This window comes from Symphalangus syndactylus, chromosome 11 (assembly GCF_028878055.3).
Source record: "Symphalangus syndactylus isolate Jambi chromosome 11, NHGRI_mSymSyn1-v2.1_pri, whole genome shotgun sequence".
Lineage (NCBI taxonomy): Eukaryota > Metazoa > Chordata > Mammalia > Primates > Hylobatidae > Symphalangus > Symphalangus syndactylus.
In genome coordinates, this window is record NC_072433.2 from 35,697,916 (window position 1) to 35,710,026 (window position 12,111).

The window sequence follows — 12,111 nt, forward strand, 5'->3', positions numbered from 1 at the left end:
CTGGCGTCAGAGCCTGCCTGTGCCAGAGGGTCCAACCCAGCAGCACAGGGGGCGTATGCACCTGAGTGAGTTGTCTTCAGGGCAGAGCCAAGGGCCAGGCCTTGGGGCCAGGCCCAGCTGGGCCCCATCTCCAGCCCTGCCACTAGCTGGCCGTGCAGACCCAGGCAGCTCAGTGCTGCCCCCTGTGGCGATTTCCCCATCTGCACCGGGAAGGGACTGTTGCTATTCTCTGAAGTCCTGTTCTTGGCTCAGAAGGGCCCTTTGGGCACTGTGGCGGCTGCCGGGGGATGGGGGTGGCAGGATGGAGGGGGCCATGCAAAGTAGTCTGAGAGAAGGGGGTAGGTAGCCCCCAAGGGGGCACCAAGCTTGGCCTTTGTAAGGAAACCTTTTCCAGGGGCCAGTGCAGTCCAGCCAGCTGCTGTCAGCATCACTCTACACCCTTCCATAGGCTTGGGAGAGATGAATTCCACATGGCTCCTAGCCTGGGTGGCTTTGCTGTTCCCCAGGGAGACCCTCCCCACCCATGGAGGAGGACCTGGGCCCCCTGCCTGGCTTTTCAGGGGAGGCTGACTCATGGCCTTGGTGGCCCCTGGCTCAGCCTTTTTCTCCAGCTTTGGGGGAATGGGGCAGGGGTGAGCTCTTTTCTGGCATTCCCATTCCTCACTTCCTGCCTGCTTCCAGCCTTGGCAGCGGGGCAGGGGTGACATTTATGCCTGCAGCTTTGCAGCTCAGGTCCTGGGAGCCCCATCCTGTACATTCTCACCTGTTCCTCACAGATGTACCTGCTGGACAGGTGGTACTGCCCTATTTGACAGGTGAGGTGCTAAGGTTGCAGAGAGTCAAAGCCTGGCCTGCTGGTACGAAGCTTGGTAGTGTCAGGCTTGCAGGGGTGAGGTTGGGGAGGGATGCGGCTGCTCTCCTGTTCTCCTAGGAAGGGAAGGTTGCAGGCTGGGCTCTGCCTGAGGACCTGGGGTTGGGATCCTTTCACCCTGCAAGGGAGGGATTGGGTGGTCCTGAACTTCAGAGCTGCCTCTGATAGGCATCCTTGGGAACATTCCTTTAGGGACAAGCCCTTCTACCTTTGGAGCCTAGCCAGGCAGGGGGGCATGGTGTGTGTGGGTGGCTGTCACCAGGGAGGTAGGAAGCACATTGGTGAAAGCCATGTGGGGTGGGGGGGCAGACAGCCCCAAATCTGAATCCCAATACTAGCTCTTTCTCACTGTGTAACTTGGGAAACATCCTTCAGTTCCCAGAGCCTTCATCTGTAAATGAATCATTGTGCCTCCATCTCAGGGTGGGAGAAAGGATTAATTAAAGGACATGATCTCTTTGTTAATTCAGACAAATGTTCACTGGGAACCCACTGGATGTCAGGCCCTGGGACATGAAATAAGTGAATGGAAATTCCCTCATTGAATTTCTAGATGGGGGATGACGGGCTAGGCACTATCTATGATATGGTAGGCTGGAAGGTGATAGGGCAATGGAAAGAGCCGGGAGGGAGCATCGGATGGGGAGTGGGCTGAGCAGGCCCCTTTGAGAAGGTAATGAGCAACTCCAACATCTCAGAGAATAGCATTCTAAGTAGAAAAAACAGCATTTGCAAAGTCCCTGGGGGTGGGCATGTGCCAGCTGATTCAAGAAATAGAAAAAGTCCATTGCAGTGGCACGTGCCTGTAGTCCTTGCTACTCAGGAGGCTGAGGTGGGAGGACCACTTGAGCCCGGGAATTCGATGCTGCAGTGAGCTGTGATTGTACCACTGCACTCTAGTAAGACTCTGTCTCTTAAAAACAAAAACAAAAACAAACGGCATGGCCGAACGTGGTGGCTCATGCCTGTAATCCCAGCACTTTGGGAGGGAGGCTGAGGTGGGAGGATTGACTGAGCTCAGGAGTTCAAGACCAACCTGGGCAACATAGCAAGACCCCATCTTTGGAAAAAACAAACAAACAAACAACGAAACATAGTGGGTGAGGGGAGAGTAGGTGAGAAGGAGGTGGGGTGGGCATCGCCTCCTGTGTGACCAATTCCACAAGGAACTCACTCTGCAGTAGCTGCTAAGAGACCAGGGCCGGTTTGGACCCAGGCACAGCAAGTCTAACCCCACTCCTACATGCTGCGGGGGGCGTGTCCTCTCTCATTTCCTGCCATCAAATGGCCTCTTCCTCAGGTCTTAAGGTTCAGAGGCCTCCCCAACCATGGCCTGTGACCTCACCCGGACAGAGCTCCCCCAGCTGTCTGCCACCACCCCCAACTTGGGGAGGGCTCTGTGTCAGCCCTGGCCAGACTCGGGAGCCTTACAAAGAGTCCTTTCACCAGAGGTCATCCTGGGGGGACCAGGAGGGGAGTGGTGCCCTTCTGACTGTGGGGCATAAAGACCCCTTTTCTCTTCTGCAGCACCGGCTCCTTCTGGCAGGGGAAGCGGCTGAGTGCAGGGAGATTATCATCCTTCTCTTTCAGTGTATGGGCAAGATGGTCCAGACAATGATGGAGACTACAGGCTACCGGCCTTGGACTGCCTGCGGGGTGGCCCAACCAGCAGCGGAGCTTCTGCCTCAGGGAGTGCCCCACAGCAAATAGCCCAGCACCCGTGGTTCTGGGGGTGCCTGCCTAGGATCCTGGCATAGGAGATAAGCCTCCCCAGCCAGGGCGTGAAGGGGTTGGGCTTGTAATGTCAGAGACCTCCCCAGCTCTGCTCTTCTGGGGTTCCACATAGGTGGCCTCTTCTTGGCTCTGTTAGGGATTCCTCCTGGCCAGTCTTTACCTGGATTTTTAAATTATTATTTATTTATTTATTTTTAGAAACAGGGTCTCTCTCTGTTGCCCAGGCTGGAGTACAATGATCATAGCTTACTGCAACCTCCACCTCCCGGGCTCAAGCGATCCTTCTACCTCACCCTCCCGAGAAGCTGGGACTACAGGTGTGCGCCAGTGCACACAGTTAATTTTTTTTTCTTTTTTCTTTTTGGTAGGGATGAGGCTTGCTATGTTGCCCAGGCTGGACACGAACTCCTGGCCTCAAATGATCTTCCTGCCTCAGCCTCCCAAAGCACCGAAGTTACAGGCATGAGTCACCGAGCCTGGCCTTTACTTGGATTTCTTACTTCTAACCTGGGCCAAGTCCCTCACACTGCAGTGTGACATTCTATGCTGGACAGGGACCTGCCCTTGGAGGGAAGCGGGCAGGAAATGGGGAGCACAGAGGGACAACCCAGTGGCTATTGAGAGGGGAAGCTCATGGTCCGCCGAGTTGCCTGGGACAGAATGTGTGCCTATGACAGGGGTGAGAGGAGGGACAGGGCTTCCCAGGCAGAGCAGGCAGCGTGTGCAGAGGCCCTGGGGAGGCCAGGCCCTACTACAGACATGCGGGAGTGATGAGGATGCTTGGCTGGGTGGGGAGGGGCCAACAGGTCTTGCTCGAGAGCAGGGGCTTTATCCAGAAAGTACCAGGCCCTCACCCAAGGTCCCATGTCGGCCCTTAGGAGGTAATTTTTGGGGAAGATGGGAGCCAGGAGCAGGGGCAGGAAGAAAGCAGCCAGCGGGGACCTGGGGAAGGTGAGGAGGTAGATGAGCCTGGCCAGTAATGGGTCCAAGGGTTGAGTCAACTGACCAGCTCAGGATGAACCCTGGGTTCTGACTTGAGCAATGGAGGAGGCTGGAGGAGCCACCAACAGGGCTGGGAGCACTCGGGGAGGAGCAGGGTGGCTGGGGGGCAGTCTGAGGAGCTGGTGGAACAACTTGGGGAGATGCCCACAGGTTGGGTATGAGGCTAGGAGTACTGGAGAGCTTGGGGAGAGAGTGGGACAAGGGTGGGAGGAAAGGAGGAGGAAAAGTAAGGGGAGATGGAGGAAAGGAGAGAGAGAGAGAGAGAAGAGAGAAGAGAGCAAGAAAGAAAAGGAGAAGTTGGGTACAGTGGTTCACATCTGTAATCCCAGGACTTTGGGAGGCTGAGGTGGGCAGATCATGAGGTCAGGAGTTTGAGACCAGCCTGCCCAACATAATGAAACCTCATCTCTACTAAAACTTCAAAACTTAGCCGGGCATGGTGGCACACACCTGTAATCCCAGCTACTTGGGAGGCTGAGGCAGGAGAATCGCCTGAACCTGGGAGGCGGAGGTTGCAGTGAGCCGAGATTGCGCCATTGCACTCCAGCCTGGGCGAGAGAGCAAGACTCTATCTCAAAAAAAAAAAAAAAAAAAAAAAAGCAATGGAGAAAATGAAGGAAAGTGAGGCCAGGCGCGGTGGCTCACACCTGTAATCCCAGCATTTTGGGAGGCGAAGGCGGGCAGATCACAAGGTCAAGAGTTTGAGACCAGCCTAGCCAATATGGTGAAACCCTGTCTCTACTAAAAATACAAAAATTAGCTGGCTGTGGTGGTGGGAGTCTGTAGTCCCAGCTACTCAGGAGGCTGAGGCAGGAGAATCGCTTGAACCCGGAAAGTGGAGGTTGCGGTGAGCCGAGATCGCGCCATTGCACTCCAGCCTGGGCAACAGAGTGAGACGCAAGACTCCGTCTCAAAAAAAAAAAACAACAACAACCCAAAGGGGAAAGTGTGAAAGTGAGAACCCTGGAGCTCCACACTGTGGCCTCTGCTTTCTGCGTGAGAGGAAAAGATGATAGAACCACAAGAGAATGGCATGATTGACCTACCTGATTATGAGCATGTAGAAGATGAAACTTTTCCTCCTTTCCCACCTGCAATCTAGCTCTAGAGAGACAAGATGATGAAGGGGCTGAACCTGATGAAGAGTCAGGAAGCAGAGCACCTGTTCCCGTACCTCCAATGAGAACAGTTAAAAGAAATATACTCAAGCTGGATGCTCAGAGATTAATTTCAGAGAGAGGACTTCCAGCCTTAAGGCATGTATTTGACAAGGCAAAATTCAAAGGTAAAGGTCATAAGGCTGAAGATTTGAAGACTCCGATCAGACACGTGGAGCACTGGGCACATAGGCTATTCCCTTAACTGCAGTTTGAGGATTTTATTGACAGAGTTGAATACTTGGGAAATGAAAAGGAAGTTCAGACTTGTTTAAAGCAAATTCGACTTGATCTCCCTATTTTACCTGAAGATTTTATTAGCAATAATGATGAAGTTGTGGAAAATAATGGACATGATGTAACCACTATTGAATTAGATCCCTTTCTGACAAACTCATCTGAAAGTGAGATATTTGCTTCTGAGTCAAGTAGAAGCCTAACAGAAGAGCAACAACAGAAAATTGAGAGAAATAAACAAATGGCCTTAGAAAGAAGGCAGGCAAAGCTGCTAAGTAATAGTCAGTCCCTAGGAAATGATACGTTAATGAATGCACCCAGGGCATAGACAGTTGAGGTTAATACTTGATGAGGATCAAAAGGAGGAGTCAATTGGATTAAGGGAGGACATGCTAGACAATCCATGTAATGATGCTCCTGCTAATACTTTAAATGAAGAGGAGGAATTAAAATTAGAGGACACACTACTGGATCAGTCTTTCACAAATGTGCAACAGTAACTTGAAGCTTCATCCAGAAATGTTACTGAATGCTACATGAGTTTCCATTAAGATAAAATGTATTTGTTAGCTCACCATCCTGCAAGCTTGGTGTTACTATGTTTTTTTTTGTTTTTTGTTTTTGGAGATGGAGTTTCGCTCTTGTTACCCAGTCTGGAGTGAAATGGTACCATCTCTGCTCACTGCAGCCTCCACTTCCCTGGTTCAAAGGATTCTCCTGCCTCAGTCTCCTGAGTAGCTATGATTACAGGCGTCTGCCACCACGCCTGGCTAATTTTTTGTATTTTTAATAGAGATGGGGTTTCACTATGTTGGCCAGGCTGGTCTCAAACACCCGACCTCAGGTGATCCACCTGCCTCAGCCTCCCAAAGTGCTGGGATTACAGACATGAGCCACTGTGCCTGGCCATATTTTTTCTTCTTTGAGTGAAAATCCTTAGGTAGTAAAATTTTTACAGATTCTTGTTTAAAATCTGGTATTTATTTACAATTATTCTTGTCACTTTAGTTAGATCTATTTATTCTCTTTAGTGTTTGTTTTTATACAGATATGACTTTATAAAATGATTAGGGCCCAGCGTGGTGGCTCAAGCCTGTAATACCAGCACTTTGGGAGGCCGAGGCAGGCAGATCACTAGGTTAGGAGATCAAGACCATCCTGGCTAACACAGTGAAACCCCGTCTCTACTAAAAATACAAAAAATTAGCCAGACGCGGTGGTGAGCAGCTGTAGTCCCAGCTACTCAGGAGGCTGAGGCAGGAGAATGGTGTGAACCTGGGAGGCAGAGCTTGCAGTGAGCTGAGATCGCGTCACTGCTCTCCAGCCTGGGCGACAGAGCGAGACTCTGTCCCCCCCCAAAAAAATAATAAAATAAAATAAATAAAATGATTAGTAGGTAATAAGCAGTTTCTGCTGTTGATGTATCATTGAATGCCTTGTTTTCACTAAGTTGGAGGCTTTGTTTGTTTGTTTGTTTGTTTAGATGGAGTCTCACTCTGTTGCCCAGGCTGGATGTAGTGGTGAAATCTCGGCTCACTGCAACCTCTGTCTCCTGGGTTGAAACGATTCTCCTGCCTCAGCCTCCCAAGTAGCTGGGATTATAGGCATGAGCTACCACACCCAGCTAATTTTTAAAATATTACTATTATTTTTTATTATACTTTACATTCTAGGGTACATGTGCACAACATGCAGGTTTGTTACATATGTATACATGTGCCATGTTGGTGTGCTGCATCCATTAACTTGTCATTTACATTAGGTATATCTCCTAATGCTATCCCTCCCCCCTACCCGACCCCACACCAGGCCCTGGTGTGTGATGTTCCCCATCCTGTGTTCAAGTGTTCTCATTGTTCAGTTTCCACCTCTGAGTGAGAACATGTGGTGTTTGGTTTTCTGTCCTTGTGATAGTTTGCTCAGAATGATGGTTTCCAGCTTCTTCCATGTCCCTGCAAAGGACATGAACTCATCCTTTTTTATGGCTGCATAGTATTCCATGGTGTATATGTGCCACATTTTCTTAATCCAGTCTACCATTGATGGACATTTGGGTTGGTTCCAAGTCTTGGCTATTGTGAATAGTGCCGCAATAAACATATGTGTGCATGTGTCTTTATAGCAGCAGGATTTATAATCCTTTGGGTATATACCCAGTAACGGGATGGCTGGGTCAAATGGTATTTCTAGTTCTAGTTCCTTGAGGAATCGCCACACTGTCTTCCACAATGGTTGAACTAGTTTACACTCCCACCAACAGTGTAAAAGTGTTCCTATTTCTCCACATCCTCTCCAGCACTTCTTGTTTCCTCACTTTTTAATGATCGCCATTCTAACTTGTGTGAGATGGTATCTCATTGTTGTTTTGATTTGCATTTCTCTGATGGCCAGTGATGATGAGCATTTTTTCATTTGTCTGTTGGCTGCATAAACGTCTTCTTTTGAGAAGTGTCTGTTCATATCCTTTGCCCACTTTTTGATGGGATTGTTTGATTTTTTTCTTGTAAATTTGTTTAAGTTCTTTGTAGATTCTGGATATTAGCCCTTTGTCAGATGTGTAGATTGCAAAAATTTTCTCCCATTCTGTTGGTTGCCTGTTCACTGTGATGGCAGTTTCTTTTGCTGTGCAGAAGCTCTTTAGTTTAATTAGATCCCATTTGTCAATTTTGGCTTTTGTTGCCATTGCTTTTGGTGTTTTAGACATGAAGTCCTTGCCCATGCCTATGTCCTGAATGGTATTGCCTAGGCTTTCTTCTAGGGTTTTTATGGTTTTAAGTCTAACATTTAAGTCTTTAATGCATCTTGAATTAATTTTTGTATAAGGTGTAAGGACAGGATCCAGTTTCAGCTTTCTACATATGGCTTGCCAGTTTTCCCAGCACCATTTATTAAATAGGGAATCCTTTCCCCATTTCTTGTTTTTGTCAGGTTTGTCAAAGATTAGATGGTTGTAGAGGTGTGGTATTATTTCTGAGGGCTCTGTTCTGTTCCATTGGTCTATATCTCTGTTTTGGTACCACTACCATGCTATTTTGGTTACTGTAGCCTTGTAGTATAGTTTGAAGTCAGGTGGCATGATGCCTCCAGCTTTGTTCTTTTGGCTTAGGATTGTCTTGGTAATGCGCACGTCCAGCTAATTTTTGTATTTTTAGTAGACACGAGGTTTTGCCATGTTGGCTAGGCTAGTCTCGAACTCCTGACCTCAGGTGAGCCACCTGCCTCGGTCTCCCAAAGTGCTAGGATTACACTCATGAGGCACTGTGCCCAGTGTTTCGGTTTTTACTGCTCCTTGCAGGGCAGGGTTAACCCATGGACAGTGTGCCCAGAGTAGCCTGGGTGAAGTTTTAAGAGGTACATGTATATTAAATATTAATGGCTGGGTGCGGTGGCTCACAACTGTAATCTCAGCACTTTGGGAGGCTCAGGCGGTTGGATCACGAGATCAGGAGATCGAGACCATCCTGGCTAACATGGTGAAACCCCGTCTCTACCAAAAATACAAAAAATTAGCCGGGCGTGGTGGTGGGCACCTGTAATCCCAGCTACTCAGGAGGCTGAGGCAGGAGAATGGCATGAACCTGGGACGCGGAGCTTGCAGTGAGCCGAGATCGTGCCACTGCACTCCAGCCTGGGCAACAGGGCGAGACTCCGTCTCAAAAAAAAAAGTGGGGATGAGCTACAGCCAGGAGACTTGGTTGGACACAGCAGGAACTTCTCAATTAAACAGCAGAGCATGGGCTGGGTGCCGTGGCTCATGCCTGTACTCACACTCATCCCAGCACTTTGGGAGGTTGAGGCAGGAGGATTGCTTAAGCCCATGAGTTTAAGACCAGCCTGGACAACATAATGAGATCCTGTCTCTACAAAAATAAAATAAAATAAGCAGCAGAACAGTCCCCTTGGGAAGGGGCCTTCTCATAGGAGCCCTGGCCTTACCCGAGGCAAGGGACTGACCACCATGACCTCTCAAAGGGCACAGGCTGCATGGTGTTTTGCGGGGTTGATGGAACCCCACGGGGAAGGTGGGTTTGCTGCTCTGTGCCTCAGTTTCCCTCCATAAGGCCGAGTTGTGGTTAGTGGCCTGGGTTCAATGACAGGGCAGGGTGGGGGCTCTGTAGCCCAAGCCTGGCTGGTGATGTCGCTGCGTGTCCATGTCCAGGTGGGCCCTGGGGCCTCCTCCTCCCCACCCCCAGCCTTTGTTCCAGGAAAGGCAGGAAAAGGCAGCTGGAGGAGAGGGGTGGAGGGCTGGAGCCCGCAGAGTGTTTCCAGGGAAAAAGTGATCCTTCCACAGAACAGCCAGCCAGTGCCACCTCCCCTACTCCACCCCACTCCTACCCTTCCCCCTCCCGCTGCCGCCTCCATTTCTTCCTCCCTCACTTTCTGGCAGAAGGAGCTCAGCAGCTGGAAAAACCATGCTCTGCTCCCAACCCCCATCCTTAGCACTGCCCAACCCCAGGCACCTGCAGGCAGGGCAGGGGTGCGTGAGGGTGTATGTGTGCAAGTGTAGGAGTGTGTGTGAATGTGTATGTGTGTTTGAGAGTGTGTGTATGAGTGTGTGTGCATGCGTGAGAGTGAATAAATGTGTGAGTGAATGTGTGAGTGTATGAGTGAATGTGTGTGTGGTGTGTGCATGATTGTGTGTGCATGAGTGCGTGGATGTGTGTGTTAGAGAATCTGTGCATATGTGAGCATGTATGTGTGTGTGCACATGCAGTGTAGTTTGTGTGTGCAGTTGCGAGTGTGTGCACGGGTATGACTTAGTATGAGCATGCATGTGTGAACATGTTTGTGTGTACTTGTATTCGAGTGAGGGTGCATATGTGTTCGTGCCTGTGTGCCTGTGTGAGTGTGCATGTGTGTCAGTGCTTGCATTTGTTTGAGTGTGAGTGTGCATGTGTGTTCACGTGTGCGTGTGTGTTCAAGTGTGATTGTGCATGTGTGTGTGAATGTGTTAGAGTGTGAGTGTGCATGTGTTCGAGTGTGTGCGTGTGTTCAAATGTGACGGTTCGTGTGTGAGTGTGAATGTGTGTTAGAGTATACATGTGCATGTGTTCAAGTGTGTGTGCATGTGTGTTTGAGTGTGAGTGTGCATGTGTGTATGAGTGTGCGTGTGTGCGAGTGTGTGTTCAAGTGTGATTGTGCGTGTGTGAATGTGTGTTAGAGTGTGAGTGTGCATGTGTGTGTTCGAGTGTGTGTTCAAATGTGAGGGTGCATGTGGGTGTTTGAGTGTGAATGTGTGTTAGAGTGAGTATGCATGTGCGTGTGTTCGAGTGTGAGTGTGCATGTGTGTGTCTGAGTGTGAATGTGTGTTCGAGTGTGAGTATGCATGTGTGTTTGAGTGTGTTTGAGTGAATGTGTTCGAGTGTGTGTCCATGTGTGCTTGCGTGTGAGTGTGCATGTGTTTGAGAATGTGTGTGTTCGAGTGTGTGTGCATGTGTGCTTGAGTGTTAATGTGTGTGTTTAAGTGTGAGTGTGCATGTGTGTTTGAGTGTGTGTACGTGTGTTTGAGTGGGAATCTGCGTGTGTGTTTCAGTGTGTGTATGTGTGTTTGAGTGTGCATGTGCACGCATGGCTGCCGCTGACGTAACCCAGGTGCATGTGAGGACATGGGAGTAGCGTGGCCATCACATGTAGTCGCGGATGCTGGAGAGAAGCAGGGTGCATAAAGGGGGAAAGAAACCGGCCTGAATCGACCCCCTGGAGCCTCAGTTTTGCCACCTGCATGTGGGGTGGCACTGGCCCTGCTTCCCTAGGGCTGATGTGTCACAGAGAAGCCAACGTGGAAAGGGGCAGGAACATGTCTTGGTTCTCCTAGCTACCAATTGCGCTCATAGCAACCTTCGAGGCAGGTGCTGCTATCTTCCCCGCATCCCACGAGGGGAGCTCGAGGCTCAGGGGTGTAAAGTGGCTTACGGCTGGCAAATAGCTGACTTGAGATCAGAACCCAGGTCTGCCTCACTTCAGGGCATCTCCCCCAACCCTGTGCTGCTGCCCCACGTCACACTGAGGCCTGGCCACCTCATCCTCCCTCCAGGCTCTGGGACTCAGTTCCTGTCCCCAGGGCAACTAGCTGTTCCCCCTCTGCCTGCAGGACCTGAGGCACTTCCTTGCCTCAGGGATGTTCAGCAGGTTGTTCCAGGCCAGATAATCCCATCAGGTCACCTGGTCCAACCCCTTGTCATTCATTTGGTGAGCCCGAGGCCCCAGGCCTAGTGTTTAAGGTTGCAAAGCACATCCGGCCAGAGCTGGGGCTCCAGTCCCCTACCTGGTGGTCCAGGAATGGGCTGGTTTTCTCTCTTCCTTATCCCAGGCAGACTGGCTCCTGGAGGGGCTATCAGCACAGACACACCCCTCTTCCTCTCTCTCCTCCGCCGTCCCCAAGCCCCACCGCCATTTCCCTGTCCTCCTTAAATGCGGGGCTCAGCTGCGGGGAGAAGCCGAGGTTTCCGGACATCCCTCCCTGCTGCTGGGCATGGATCCCTGTTCGGATTCATGGATCCCACAGGCTGCTCAGAGGGACCCAGGCCTTCCCCAGCCCCCATCTCTGCCTGCTCCTCCCAGTATAAACACCATGGTTAATAATGTATATTTGCCCAGGGGCACGCAGCCTCTCAACAGCAAGCCCGTAACTTCCAACCAGCGCCACACGGAGGGTGTCAGAGGACCGCCGGGACATTAGTGCCCGCGCCTGACATGGGCCTCACGGGCCAGCACGCCCCAGGTGGGCCAGCCTCACTGCCTCACGCAGCCACAGCAGGTCCACCTACCTTTATGGTGTATGGTTGTAAAAATGGGTGACCCAGAAAAACTCCTTTTAGACTATTTTGAAACTTCTAATGTTGAGGCTCCTGCATACACCGTCTTCCATCGTGTAAACCTGGGTACCTGAAACCAGCCCCTTGGTTGGTCTGGCTGGAGGCCAACCCAGCACCACTGGGGGTTGGGGGGGGGATGCTGAGCCAGCAGGAAGTGGCAAGAACAGTGGTGCCCAAGGGCCAGGTGCGGTGGCTAATGCCTGTAATCTCAGCACTTTGGGAGGCTGAGGCGGGCGGATCACGAGGTCAGGAGTTCGAGACCAGCCTGGCCAACAGAGCGAAACCCCATCTCTAC

General features: G+C 50.8%; 1 pseudogene; it reads left to right on the forward strand.

Annotated features, from left to right (window-relative positions):
• The first annotated feature begins 4,615 nt into the window (after nucleotides 1-4,615).
• Nucleotides 4,616-5,552, forward strand: LOC129492609 (TIMELESS-interacting protein-like; annotated as a pseudogene).
• The last annotated feature ends 6,559 nt before the right edge of the window (nucleotides 5,553-12,111 follow it).